Source organism: Ornithodoros turicata, chromosome 1 (genome assembly GCF_037126465.1).
Source record: "Ornithodoros turicata isolate Travis chromosome 1, ASM3712646v1, whole genome shotgun sequence".
In the NCBI taxonomy this organism is placed as follows: Eukaryota; Metazoa; Arthropoda; class Arachnida; order Ixodida; family Argasidae; genus Ornithodoros; species Ornithodoros turicata.
The window spans coordinates 51,375,439-51,391,169 of NC_088201.1; the positions used below are offsets into that span (position 1 = coordinate 51,375,439).

General features: G+C 44.8%; 1 non-coding gene across 1 annotated transcript; it reads right to left on the reverse strand.

Moving 5' to 3' along the window:
• Nucleotides 1-12,940: 12,940 nt before the first annotated feature.
• Nucleotides 12,941-13,013, reverse strand: Trnaa-ggc (transfer RNA alanine (anticodon GGC)). Its single transcript has one exon. It is a non-coding gene; the product is annotated as a tRNA-Ala (tRNA).
• Nucleotides 13,014-15,731: the final 2,718 nt, after the last annotated feature.

Here is a 15,731-nt window from a genome sequence, read left to right on the forward strand (position 1 = left end):
CGGATATTGACTAGATGGGGGACGTCCTCATGCGTGATATCTCGCTTCAGACGGAGCTTCACAGTTCGGGAAAGAGAACCAACGTTCCCCAACTCAGGATCGGACCAGGTCGTCTTGGCAGTTTCCTCGACGTTGCCATAGTTCACAAACGCTGCTCGTATATCGTGCTCCTTTACAGCAGTAAGAACCCAGTTCAATCGCAAATGAAGAACAGGATCCGTGGCCTCTAAAACGACATACTTCTTCCCCTTAACTGTGAGCGCACGGTCAGACACGAAGCTTGTTTTCGCTGCAGGGGTTCTAAACTGCAAGAGCCAGACGGTGGTTGTAGTGGTACTGACCCAGATCTTCTACGTCAGAGAATTGCAGAAGGGGCCGAAGAGCGAGCTTGAAGTCCGTCACAGTGTACGGCCTACCAGTGACATCGGCATGAAGAACGGAGCAGAGACTGAAGTTCACAGAGGAGGAGAACCGAGGGAGGATAATTTTGTAGTCGTCACAGGGTTGCACATAGTCGGTGGAAATAATAGGACGAGATTTAGAAAGAGAGGGCTGGAAAACCTGGCCATGGGCCATTGGAATTGCGGAGCTCGGGGAGAGCGTGGCCGCCATGCTCGAGCTGCTCGAGTATTTCCAATGGTATTTCGGTAATGGTTTCGAGTATTTCGTGAATTCGGGAATGTCATGGTGGGAATGTAACATTCGCTACTAATCGACCCTTGCGCGCACTCAGCGTAGTATATATCATTCACGGGACATCTTCCTCGCCAGGAACTCCTCGGCGGTCAAATAACGATAAGACAAGAAGAGCGTGTTCGTGGTAACTTGACATGATGATGAACGGAGGAAGGCACGGACAAAACGGCACAAAGACGGTGCGACATTAGGTCATGATTGCTCATGGGTGCGCACATACTGGAAGAGCTATGGAGCAGTAAAGTCGCCCGCCACAAGCAATACGTTCAAGAAATTCGGACGAAACAATAACATACTTGAGATTTGTATTTTTATGGCTTTGAAGTTAATATGGAGGGGGGAGGGGCATAATGCTTTCATGGAACTGCAAAAGGAGCTGCATGAAGCAAACAAACAAACAAAATGGTTGAGAACCACTGCTCTAAAGGGTGCGCATGCTTTTGTAATATTTATTCAGCTTTTGGGAATCTCTCACGGATTTTCGGTAGAATACATGCAGTGAGGTATGGTACCGCAATTGTTGCGATGAATCACCTCATCCCATCGTCATTCATGTAGTTGTTGTTGAATACGTTGAACAGTTAGGTCCACTAGGTAAAGACACTGTGGGTTTTGTCGGAGTAGGGTGTCCCATTTCTAGTGGAGCAAGTTGTCACGAGTTCGAACTGGCAGAGTGCACGGCGCAACGGATGACTCCCTTTCCTCTTGTATTGCTGTCAAAGTAACTGCATCTTGCATTCCGCGAGGAAAAATTCTTTTCACTTCAATACCCCTTTAAATAGATTGACCATGTGCTATAGGACACCCGACACCCGTGATACGGGTTACATTTTCCCTTCGCAGTGTGTGTTGAAGATTACCAGACATGGCTTGCAGGGAAACCGTGAAAGGTAGCGATGCTATTTTGTGTAATGCCTGTGCTACACTCTGGAAACAATAACTTCACCACATACCACGGTGAAGGCCAACCATTGCACGGGATGATACCTTTGAGACTAGACTTCTTTTTTGTGGAAAGCGCGGGGCGTACATACCTTTTTTGTGGCAATTAACACGACTGCATAAGTGTCACAAGGTGGTGGTGGTGGTGGTGGTGGTGGTGCTAATGAAAGAACTCGCCGTTGTCGACCTCACAGAGGTGGGCAACGTCACGACTAACGCTCTGGGGGAATGTGCGTCCTGGGTCGATTTCTAAGGGAACTGTGCCGCCGCAGTGTTTCGAACCAGGGTACCTCCCAGTCTCGACGTGACATGGTCAGCACGCTAACCACAAAAAGTGTCACAAAAAGGCGTACGGCCCTGGTCCTCAGCAAATCACCTGACAGAGCCGTACGCCTTTATGGGACACGTATGGAGGCGTACGCCAAGCGCTGTCCACAAATCAGTCCCAAGTGAAAACGGATCACACAAGAGAGGAACTGTGTGTCTCTTCCTTCAGCGTGTCGTGTGGTGATGTCCTGTAATAAGGGTGTAGTTGGTTTTGAGCATGCGTCGAATCACAACCGACCTTGTTGAGAAGGTACTGGGGAGCTGGCCAAAGCAGCACTAACAACCTGCGCTGTGTGCCCTGGCGAGCGACCTCAAGGACATACGTGCTGAAATAATCTTTTAAATCACTCAGTGCTTTCACACATCAAGCGTCATGGAACAGCTGGTCGCACCAGTGCGACCTACGTTTCCATTTTTGTCTTTCTACTACTGGTATATTCTGTACATGACATTCTACAGTAAACATAAACAAACCTCTGCTACAACTTCCCGTGCCACGAAGTCTTCCGGTCCATACGTGACTAAGGACGCTCGCAACCAGCGGCCATGCAGAGTTATATCTTCCGCTTTCCTGATTTGTTGAAAACAGGAGCCGTACACCTTTTTGTAGCAATTTGAATTGCCACAGAAAGGCGTATACGATGCTCTCTCTCCTTAAATCAGAAGCGATAACTGTATGAATCGGTACAGTGGTTGGCGCAGAGCGTGTTTTCTGGGAAACCGGATGTCGTTTTGGCACTAAACCGGAAGCGGTGAAAACGGCATGTATTCAAGTGTCAAATATTGTTGAAAGTGTGGAGAAACAGCTTTTTAGCGCCGTGCGGAAAACGTAAAAATGCCACTTAAGTGCGCCAGGCGCTCATTTTATTGGTGGCATTTTACTTCGGGTGCCTTACGTACACTCTAAAAACAGAGGTGATGGTAGTGGTGGTGGTGGTGGTGGTGGTTAAAGGGCTCGCCGTTGTCGGCCTCACAGAGGCGGGCCACGTCACGACTGACGCCCTGGGTGAATGTGCGTCCTGGGCCGACTTCTAAGGGAAGTGTGGCGACATATGTCTGAAAGCGTCTGAGGAAAACCAAGGAAAACCCCCAGACAGCACAGCCGGCACGAGGATTCGAACCCGGGTGCCTCCTCCTAAAAACAGGTGGTGGTGGTGGTGGTGGTGGTGGTGACGAAAAACCAGCTTGCCGTTGTAAAAACAGAACTTCACCGCATAGCACGCTCTTAGTCAATCACCATCCCGAATGCCATCGTTCTGCCCCCTGATTGGTTAACAAACGTGAGACGTCCGCCTTTTTGGAACACTTATGCAGTTCCAAAAAAGCCGTACGCCTGGCGCTTTTCACAAATCGGGCGGGATAAATGTATCATTCTGTGCAATGGTTGGCCTTCGCCGTGCTATGTGGTGAAGTTCTGCTTTTAGAGCATCAGCATTAATAACACTCCCATCCCAAGATGCGCGTCATGTAAATATCTTGTGTCACCATCGATAGCGCATTACGCTGGTCTAAGCAAATGAACAAGACTATCTGCAAGGGAAAGAAAACGCTTAACTTGCTTCGCAGAATCAGCGGTAAATCGTGGGGCTGCAATGCACGATCATTGCTCACCCTGCACAAAGCAAAATGTAGTTCTGTCTTGTAGTTATGTGTGAGTGTCTTAAGGTAGTATCTACACGAGTAATAAACAACATCCTGAACACAAAGCTCTCATCTTGTCACGCATTCTCTACGTGGCGCCGTACACTCTAAATCGTTTTACACCTTAAAGGGTGTAAATCAAAAGGTTCATGGCGCACACCTTTTAAGGTGTATTTTAACACCCTCATGGCAATTGGGGCGTAAAGGGTGTAACGCTGAATAAAACTGCTGGGTTCGTGGCAATATGCTGGTAACTGTGTATTCACAATTACCAGCATATTGCATATAATCACATTGAGGTCCATATATGTATGCACATCAAGCTGATTAAATATGTGTGTAAACATGCACAGCCGACAAACAGACAATCATGTATGGCATGGCAGCTGTGCATGGCAATGAAGCATGGCAGCTGTATATAGCCTTTCGCGAAATTGTAGACCTTCTCATGAGCAGGCACCTCCCCCATATGCATGTTCATTACTTAGAACGTTGCATTTATTCGTTTCTTCAAGGATTTGCAGTGTGGTACCCACAAATATCTAACCTCTGTAAAATGGATTACATTGTTCATTATCCGCTACTCATCAGGATGTTTGGTCCTCTCCTAGCTCTATGGTGTATGCGTTTCGAAGGGAAACACTAGCATTTTAAAGATGTTGCTAGAAAAACTCGCAATTTTAAGAACATAACCCTTTCATTAGCAAGAAGACATCAATTTTATCAAATGTATGTGTGGTCGCAGCCCTTCATCAGAAATGCCACATCTACTGATGGTTCCAAGGAGATACTACTTCAACATGCCCCAGAAGCAATTCAGAGTTACATTCATGACCGTGATATTCACGCAGAATCTATAGTCTGTGTGAAAAGTGCAGTTGGTAATGATAACACATTTGCTGTTGGCTGTGTTGTTGCAAAAGAACCTTCCGAGGAGGACTTACCCATGTTTGTTGGGATTGCAGGCATATATGTTATTAACTCTGATACCATTTTTCTCATACAAACATTAACTGCAGTTGAGTATGATGAGCACTATCATGTATTTGTTCTGTCTTGCAATAAGGAGCAACGTGTTTTAAGAAATTTAAGCACTATCTCAACGGATCTTCTAAATCTACATACATTATCAGATGGTAGACGTGTTGTAAATCCACGCCATGCACTTTTGTAATGTAACTTCCCGTTCCCTGTTGTTGTATATATTTACTTTTGTTCATGTGAACGAAAATAAACATACTCCCTTTATACACCCAGGCGACACACTTATCACCATATTTCACCTGAGGGTGTAGTACACCATTGTTACACCCTCAGGAACTTCCAAAACAAAGTTGCAGGGTGTGAAAGGGGTGTGATCTTTGTTAATACACCTATTTTACACCTTTAAAGATGTGAAACGATTTAGAGTGTACGTAGACCTTGCGCCTACACGGTGGCATGCCCTTGAGTGTCTTCATCGCGCCGGAATAAGAACTGCGCTTGGTCTTCCTACCTTCTCTAGCATCACCCAAACGTACCTGGAAGCTAAGGAAAAGCCTGTCAGTGTCCACTCTGAGCTCAAATGACTCTAGTTTCTGGATAACGCGGCAACATCTATCAACAAGCATTCCCTCTCCACAGACCTCGAACAAAGGACACACACAACCCTAAGACGCCTGGCTAGTGCCACCAGCTCTCTAGCCAACATGGGGGCTCTTCCTCGGCTCCCAGCTAGTCCATCTGCGCCGCCATGGCGTGAGTTCGTGCCCGCAACAACGCTTCACATCCCGGGTTTACGGAAGAAGAGCGAGTCCAGCCCCCTGGTGGCTAGGATGGCGGCTGAGAACCTGATAAGCGACGTCTACCACACGCATACTCTGGTGTTCACGGATGGGTCCATTGACCACCGTTCCGAGAGCGCTACCAGTGCGTACTACATCCCGTCAATGAACATGGCCTGGCAAGGGAAATCAGTTCGTTACCCTATCTCATCTACGACGGCCGAACTCCTGGCCTTGTTACACGCAGCTGCTGCGGTCCAAGTCACTGGAATAGTTGAGGCCGTTTTACTTACGGACTCCAGAAGTGCCCTGTGTAACGTGATGAACCCCATGTGTGGTAGCATCCTAGCCCGCTGTATCAGGAGGTCGTGTGCCCATAAGCTAATCGGAGGTGATCTTGCTCTTCAATGGATCCCGCCTCATGTCGGCATCAGAGGCAACGAATGAACGGACCAGCTATAGCATCCTCAGCACACCTTAGCTGCAGCCCATCCTTACCAGTTCCGGCCGACACTGACAGACACATGGCCGTTAAACAGCTAGTTGAAGTGCGTCATCCTGGCCCACAGGACATCATGCAAAATCATCGACCCTCTCTTCCAACGAAAGACCTTCCCCGAGTCATGCAGACAATTCTCCATCGGTTACGCACGGGATCAGCGTTCACGAACTCGCAGCTGTTCAAGATCGGCTCCAGGGAGGATTCCAGTTGAGGTCACTGTCATCATCCGGAAACTATCGAACATATCCTGACCGAATGCCGCGCATACCATACTATGCGGAAAACTCATCTTTCCCACTCCAGGCCTGGCATACTGACGGACGTCCTCTTCCCCGAAGGTTCTTATGGAGAACGACTTACAAAAACTCGCAACCTTATGCGTTTTCTTCAAGAAACGGGCCTCGCGGAAAGACCACTCTAGTGCACCTCTCATCTACAGTGCACCTCCGTCCCATCAGTATTGTTCACCATGCCTATGCCTCACTTTGAAATCGTCAACTTTCTTCTCTCCCTTTTTTGTTTCTTTTCGGCTATAGTCGTGACGATGCCCACTTGAGTGCGGCCAACAACGGCAAGCTACTTCGACCCCCCTCCCACCTTGTTTTTAGAGTGTATGGGGGATTGCTTGTCGGTATACAGAACTCCGAACTGTCGTCGCTTCGCGTTCACCATATAAGTTATCCTCTCATGTCAACCTCTGTTAAGTGGGGCAGGGTCCAGTGGGTACAACGGGGAAACATCCCATGTCATCATCACTTCTCCTTCATTTATTGGTGTTGTTATTGTTGGTATACGCGACAAGCTTTCGTTTAAAACTCAGACAGGATGATAGGCGACGATATGATGTTGATTGACCAGATTGACTCGAATTGATGCAGCTAGTAAATTTAATGGAGTACGTGTATGTCCCCCGGCTGAATGATTCGCAAGCAGGTGGCGCTATATCGAAGAGCTTCCTTTTCAGTGAGCACCCCTGAGACGTCAACCAAGAACTCAGCAGTGAGCGGCTCATTTGCATACGCTCATTAATTAAATAAAACTCCTAACTTCTAAATTTTACTTCAGACGCTTTCGGAACCTCTGTTCTACCAAGCGGAACCTTCAGCGAAAAATGTTCCAGAAAAAAAAAAACGCGTCGACACTGAGTGATTTTTAAAGTAATTAATTAATTTCGGTTTAGATATTTCTTGCACGGAGTAGCGTACCGATGCGCTCCTTGGCTCAGTTATCCGGCTGCCAATTACGTGTTCGTCCGCACGGTTAACACACGTGAGTAACGACACGTAAGGAACCGCCGCAGAGCGTGCCTTTACCGCACTTTTACAAACGGACTTCACCGCATAGCATGCTCCTAAACAACCATCATCTCGAATGATATCCTTATCTGCCTTGATTTGTTGAAAACGGGAGGCATAGGCCTTTTTTGTGACAATTATGAACAGCATAAGTGTCACAAAAAAGGTGTACGCCTCCCGTTTTCAACAAATCAGGGCAATTAACGATATCATTCGAGATGATGGTTGGCTAGGAGCGTGCTATGCGGTGAAGTTCATTTTTAACAGTGCAGAATGATCACAACTGATCACAACTGCACCGAAGCGCCCTCGCGTGTGAACGAGCCGGATGAGTGCGTACTTGGCAGCCGGATAGCTGAACGAAAGGGCGCATTGGTACGCTGCTCCGCGCAAGTAATATGTAAACCGAAACCAATTATTTATTCCAAAACTCAATAAGGCTCTGTTTCAACAATACTTGAACCGAGATCAGACTTCCCTAAACTTGGTGTGAATCGTTAACCCTGTTTCACCAACACGAGGTAACGAGATTTCCCGTCACACAAGGTCACCATAGACTTGTCCGTAACACAGGATTGAAGATTACCACCAAGTTTAGGGATGTCTAATCTCGGTTCAAGTGTTGGCGTTGGTAAAACCGGGCCTACACGAGTCGACGCGCGTTTCTTTCTGAAACATTTTTCGCTGAAGGTTCTGGTCGGTAAAACAGAGGTTCCGAAAGAGTCCAAAGTAATGAGCGTATGCAGATGAGCCGCTCACTGCTCAGTTCTTGGCCGATGTCTCAGGGAATGCTTGTCTGAAAAGGAAGCTTTTCGATCGCGCTACATGTTTACGCAATATTTAGCCGTGGGACCTCCGTGAAACTCTCTTTTCTTTCCCCTTTTCCTCTTTTCCTTTCCTTTCTTTTCTTGTTTTCGTTCTCCTTTCTTTTCTTTCCACCCTTTGTTTTTGGAATAGCGAGCCGATCTCCGTGGGCCGACCTTTCCATTCTTTTTTCTGAATAAACATATCCCCCCCCCCCTCCGTGAAACACCCGGTATACTAACAGACAAAAGTATCGGTGTTGATGTCTGAAACATTTACCCAGGCTGTAAATTGCAGTAAAAGCAAAACTTTATATGTATCGACCGCAAACTGTGCCTGAGTAAAAACTACAGTTTCACATACCTTAGGGGGAAAAAAGATACATATGTGTCGTATACTAACTTGCCCGCAGACGTGTCAACGAACGCCTGTAACGGCCCCATTCCCCAGTGGTTTTCGAACAAAGATGATCACCACACGTGTTCTGGATGATTCCTTGCTGAGCAATAAAACCGGGAAGGCAGTGATGGAGAATGTCAACATTCTTCGAGCAACATAACTATACCTTAGAGGTTCCTTACTGTCGCGCTTATATCGACACTTTCTCTGCACGGAACTAACTTTACAGATTACAGATAAGCAAACTTAAATGCCCATAAATACAAATTCCTCACCTTAAAAAAATTAAACAAAGAAAGTCTGCAATAGGGCTAAAAGCTCTTGTTTTGCATCTATTTGAAGTCAATTTCGCATACGTACTTATTCCACCGCTTGTAAAACACGCTTTGAGTTCTAGGATATTATCAAATCTATGAAAAGCAGCCCATCATTGCGGGCACGGGAATTCATCACCACGGCAGGCTTTGCCTTTCGCGCCTGAACCACATCTCTGCGTAACGGAAATGAAATTTTAAAAAATTGAAAAATGAAAAGTTGTAGATGCAGTACACTTGAGGGCTCTGTTGCCCCTTACATGGTTTCTGGAAAATTCCTCCTGTCATGTTTTCCTCAAGTCTAATTGATATGCGAAAGAGAGAGAGAGTGTGTGTGTGTGTGTGTGTGTGTGTGTGTGAGAGAGAGAGAGATGGTTAACATACCCGCGTCAGTAATCAATATAAATTGTGAAATTTTCCCTTTCACGTCACCTCATGCCGACCTCTATGAGCCATTCGGACGGAAAACCTGCAAACATTATATAGTTAATATTCTTTACGTATATTTTGTACTATTTGTGTCCACTGTTTGCTTAGACTTGCCATCAGCTAAGTTTTACTCCATCTCTTTGAATACACGTGTTATCTGTTGATATACACACTTCCGTTGCTTTGAAAAGCGCTTGAGGAAGCTAACTTGCTCCGTGGAATGTAGATGGAGCCTTGTCTTGTAGACGAGAAAAGTGTTCTAGAATACACTCGTAACCAGTGTTGTACCCTCTACCAAAACAGAGTAACGCAATACCTCTACCCGCTACTCCACAAAAAAGTAGTGGAATATTAGCGTCCTTGCACATTTGAAAACGTAACGCGATACCGTCAGCGATACCAATTAAAAGTAACGTAAATACTATGCCGCTACTTTTTCACCACCATACCCTTCTCTAGGCAGCATATTATCGTAGGCATCTCGTTGCCGAATGTGTGTAAAGACGGTGCACTATTTATGCAGCATGAGGTATGTCGTTGCTTATACAGCCAAGATATATTATTTGACATTGAGCTTGCAATGATAGCGCTGTGTTCGAGATACACGCGAATCCCAACTTCAAACTTTTCCATCTGCACACTCCCGATGGATTGAGCAGTTTTCCTTGTGGTCAAGTGGTGCAGCTGCCATCATAAGCGAACTCTCTTCGAGTCATCGCTAACTAATCTACCTAGTGGTAAAAAGATCAAACGAAAGGCATAATGTTTGCGCATGCTTTCGCCAGGAACAACGCCTCCAAGAGAATAGACAGCTTTCTGAGTGATGTTGCCATACTGCACTAAAGCCTAGGTCTCACGGGAATTAGGAGTTACTATCGTTGCCTTCCCCTGCTTCCATTCTTCCAGCCACACGTCGGCTTCTCTTACAAAACGTTTGATTATACTACGTTTAATTACGTTTGACTGCTACGATTAAACCACGTTTAGTACGCTTTTTCCTCAGGAAGAGTCTACCCGTGTGAGATTACCACCATAATGAAGCATTTTCAGGGGAAAAAATGATGTAACTTTTCTCTAAACATGTCAAACGATGTGAACATCAATTGCTTTAAAGTTAATCGCTTGTGCATAGCCACCAAGCTAGTGTGCAAAGAGCATTAATAAGTATATTTGCATATACACTGACTCCCGAATGATGTTATTATTTCTTCATTTTGTTTGGCTCATATACCTGCAGTATAACGTATTTAATATGAGAAATTAACTAGATTGCGTTCGGCAACCTGTGTAAGCTAAGGCAATTATACCTTGCGTTGCGTCTCCTATATATTTTCGTATTCTTGTTCCAGACGATAGGACGATCAAAGAAACTCACTGACGATTTAGCGGTAAATGCGAGAGAAATGCGTTAGCATTAACCGCCGTTTCCGGTCCATAGTTGACTTCCGGGTATCCACTTCTGGTTTAAACCCAACTTCCGGTTCTCCACTTCCGGTCTAACCTGACTTCCGGTTGTCCACCTCCAGTCAATGCTTGATTTCAGGTTTGACACTTTCAGTTATACTATATGTAAGTCTATTTAATTAACCTTCAATTAGTCTCAATTACTTTCACTTACCCTGTAATTACCCTTTAATTACCTTAGGTAACCGAAGGTTACCTCAGGTAATCTTGAATTCCCTTAATTGCCTTTAATTACGTTTACTCGCCTTAATTACCTTCAATTCCCCTTTAATTGACGTTAATTACCTTTAACTACCTTCGGTATAACCTGTGGTTACCTTCGGTATTCTTTAATTTTATTTAATCTTTCCTTAATTACATATATCGTACATTCATTACGGTTAGTCTGAACTTTCTTGCTTTAGTTGCCTTTAATTACCTCTAATTACCTTCGCTTACAATTACGTTTTACCCTTAATTACCTTCGACTACTTCAATTTCAAATTCTTTGCCTCCATTTACATTTACCCTCTTATATCCCCTTTGCATCTCCACTTTTACCGCTGTCTCGGTGAAGCTTCACCATCTCACACACGGACACACGCGCACACATACATACATACAGCATTTTCCATTTTGACACCCCTAATGCTAATGCATTAATAAAGTTGCACAACGCAGTTTGAATTGTGATATCAACACGCTCGCACTATAGTATTGTAACTGATTGACGGAAACTAGCATCGTAGCCCATACTATGCGGTTCTATTGTTCTACATAATTGTTCGTGTTTCGCAAATGTGAGGTAAAAAAGTTTGAAAATGCACAGAATAAACACAAATTATATTCCCAAATATTCGACTGCGCTTAGATCGCGAGAGTTAGTGAAACTGAGGAAGATCGTCACATCTGTCTGCCTGATTAACGAGTAATTGAAAGGAATAACAAGAAAAAGATTCTGCTTCGCCGTTCTCGCTTTTTTGCTCTGTGTTCCACGTCTCCCATATTATGAAAAGTAGCGGTAATGGTAGCGGAGAAAGTCCGCCGCCACCCACATTTGGAGCGGAGATACTGTTCCAGTTATCAATTGAAAACGTACCGATATCCTATTCCGCTACTGAAATAGGTAGCGAATACGGTAGCGGCGCTATGTACAACACTGCACTCTTAGAAATGAACTTCACCGCATAGGACGCTCCTAGCCAACCATCATCTCGAATGATATCGTTATCTGCCCTGATTTGTTGAAAACGGGAGACGTACGCCTTTTTTGTGACAATTATGAACAGCACAAGTTGGCAAGGAGCGTGCTATGCAGTGGAGTTCATTTTTAAGTGTGTGCTCGATATGTACAACTTGCACATGTTGCTTAATGTTTTGCGGCCTGAGATATTCATATATTGTCACTGGTTATGAAATTGTCTCTTGAATACACTACCATACATTAAGGTGTACTTTATGTTCCCTATGGGTCTTTTCGGCGTAGCGGTACTTCCTTCTTCAACGTTAGGAAATCCTTCTACGGCAAATCCTTCCGAGGTAGGGTATCGCTATTTCTGCGGTGAAACTTCTCATCCCATCGTGCTTCCTTTTACGAGGCAGTGTCAAAACGTTACTGCAATTTAGCCACGACAAAAATGAAACCCAGTGATAGACTGCTGCGCTGCCACGGAGGAGAAATAAGGACAACGAGCTCCACTACGGCGCCGTTGAGAAAGCGTCGCCCTTAATTCTACGAATCTTTTGTGGCCGCAGCGCGGCGCACGCGTTCCGTGGTAGACTAGCTCCTCCGATCTTACGCCTTGGTAATGCATTTTTTCATCTCCGCTAATGCGCTCGGTACGTATATTAAAAAATAGTTTGAGGTCATTCCATGCTAAACGTCCCAGACATAGCGCTCAACCATCCCCGATTTCTTTCAAATAAATTGTGGTTGGTTGTTCCCATGCAGTCATTGCTATCGCGGCTTATTTATGACGCAATTTTTTTTTTTTTTTTCACTCCGTCGCCGCCTCTTGAAGATTGCAATAGGACATGTGACCTACCTGGTGAACAAAAAATATATATATATATATAACAAAATAGCTTTTCGCAAATTCCTACCAAATCTCGTCTGAGTGAAGGCAAAGCATAATGCTTTCGTGCCAAGACCGGTTGAAGGTTGATCGACATTTTTATCGAGAGTTTATGCCCAGAGAAAACTGTAGAAATTCGAGAACTTTTGGAATTTTTTACGGAACACTGCATTTTTTTTTTTTCAGAGCCATTTAAACATGAAAGAACTGGTGTTCTGAGGCTGGAACAACATAGAAGGGGACAAATACATACAAGGCCTCAATTTGCCTAAGAAATTAACGATGAAAGATGAAAGTCACTGAAAATGTTAGCTAGCTGTAGGACTCGAACCCACATCTTCTGGATTGCCGGTCCAGGGCTCTACCAATTGAGCTAAGCTAACACGCCTTCTCAGCGACCGGCCCTGGACCGGCAATCCAGAAGATGTGGGTTCGAGCCCTACAGCTGGCTAACCTTTTCAGTGACTTTCATCTTTCATCGTTAATTTCTTAGGCAAATTGAGCCCTTGTATGTATTTGTCCTCTTCTATGTTGTTCCAGACTCAGAACATCAGTTCTACAATGTTCAACAGTTGCCACCTGCGTCGACCCCGTCGTATGAATTTGTGTATGAGTGAGCAAACATGTAAGAGTGAAAGGAGGATGACTGAGAGAGAGTGGCTGGTTTGTCCCTTCAGATGACGCACCCTGGAAGTCGCTGAGAAGGCGTATTAGCTTAGCTCAATTGGCAGATCCCTGGACCGGCAATCCAGAAGATGTGGGTTCGAGTCCTACAGCTGGCTAACCTTTTCAGTGACTTTCATCCTTATCATTTAAACTGTTTAGCGCTGTTTGTCTAGGAGGCATAGAAGGTGTTAAAAATATTTTGAGGCGCGCAGACATCGAATAATACGCAGCAAAAAAAAAAAAAAAAAATGAATTTCGGAAATATTGCTTTTTACCGCATATTCAGCCGTCAATTGCACACTGAGGTGGTACTGATAAAAATGAGGCACCTGTATATGATGGTATGCCCCTTGAACATTTATTTTACGAAGTTTCGACGAAACACTTTTTGTTTTGGCAGCGAAATAATTTTTTGAACTTGACCACCCCCGCACTCATCTTCCGTGGCACCGCAAGGCTGCCTCCTCCCAAGCAGGGTTGATTGAGTTAAATCACACAGATTTAAATCGGCGATTTAAATCGAGACTTAAATCATCAATATTAATCATGATTTGAATCACTCCCATAACTGCTCCATTTAAACTCACAAAAACAGAAAGTGAGTGTCGTTGAGCGACATCTTTGCGCGCGACATCTTGATGAGGGGGGGGGGGGTTGTTTATTAAGAAAAAAAAAAGAAAGGAAAGGTTGGCACTGGCGTATATTTATTACGAAAAAGTGGGAAAAAAAGAAAAGGTCGATGGTAGGTAAACGTGGTGTAACAGGTATTTTATTGGCCACACTCACCACAGAACGGTGATACGCTCATCCTAGTTAAGAAATGTTCGAAATATACATACAGGGTGTCCACGCTAAGTGTGAACAGATTTTTAATATATATATATATATATATAACACTTTTTCCAAGATGAAATCAATTGCAATATAGCATATGCTGAAGGGCACTCCCTAGGAGGGCATTAGCAAAGTCCAAAGGCAATGTCTCAATTAACTTTCATTGATTAACTTTTTAATGATAAAAGCTACAAAGTTGTCCCAATGAGAACATCTGTTCCTTTCGGTCACCTGATATCGTAGCCGTTTTCAGAAGAAAAATCCGTTCGATAGATCACCAGCAAAAATTTCGTGAAGGAACGCCATTTTTTTCTTTATTTTGGTCATTGCGCTTCGTAGAAGACGCGTCTTTCCTTCACCCCCAATGTGAGAGGAAGAAAGGGCACACTATCGCCTCTCGCGTCCTGGAAAAAGATTAAAAGGAAATAGAAAATGCAACCCAAGATAAGGCCAGTTCCGATAGAGTCACCCGATACATTTGTTTTTGTTTTGTTTCCGCAACTTAATGCTCATCTTCGACGCATGAGGCGGCCCTGTACTCCTTTCCCCTCTCACGTTGGGGATGAAGCAAATACGCGTCTGCGAAGATGCGCAATGAACAAAATAAAGAAAAAAATGGCGTTCCTTCACTAATTTTTTGCGGGCGATCTATCGAACGGATTTTTGTTCTGAAAACGGCTACGATATCAGGTGACCGAAAGGAACAGATGTTCTCATTAGGACAACTTTGTCGCTTTTATAATTAACAAGTTAATTAATGAAAGTTAATTAAGACATTGCCTTTGGACTTTGCTAATGCCCTCCCAGGGAGTGCCCATCAGCATATGCTATATTGCGATTGATTTCATCTTGGAAAAAGTGTTATATATATTTTTTTAAAATATGTTTACAGTTAGCGTGGACACCCTGTATAACGATGATAAGGCGTGGCTGGATACAGGCGATGCGTTAAAAGAAAGACGTCCTATATCTCAGCAGTCACTGTTTCTTCTTGTTCATGCACTGCGCAAGGAAGACTAGCTTTGCCGCCTTGTCGATGCCTATTCGATTGCGCAAGTCCAAGCGACGAAAACGCCCCTTCAACACCCGCTGAAGATGCGACTGCTGTATGAAGCTGCAGGCTCTCCGGCTGCAAAATCGATCCGTCGGACCTCCACTAGTTCAGCGGTGTGACGCCGCGTTATTTCCAAATTTCAGCAGCATCTGCGATGCAACAGCTCGTTCCCTGTATAGTTTCTCTATAGGGCTATTCCTATGGGCTATAGCACGTTAACACTGCCTTCTGCTCGTCTCTTCAACTCTACGTCCAGCACGTTAGCGGCTATCGCTCCGTCCATCTTGTCACGGTGCCCTTCACAAATCTTCACAAGAGTGGACCACTTCTTTACGTAGAGCTCGAAACAGTCAACGACGGAGTTCCAGCGCACATCTTGGGGTAAGACAAGCTTTGGAGGCCCTTCGGACTTTAGCGCTGCTGCAGCACAGTGACGTGTGCGAAAATACTTCACAATGACCACAATGCTCTCCTATACATCCTTAGGTGTCAAATCTTTCGAAAGCAGATGCATCAGTTGTGCGCTGCATCCTTATGTAAGAAGCGG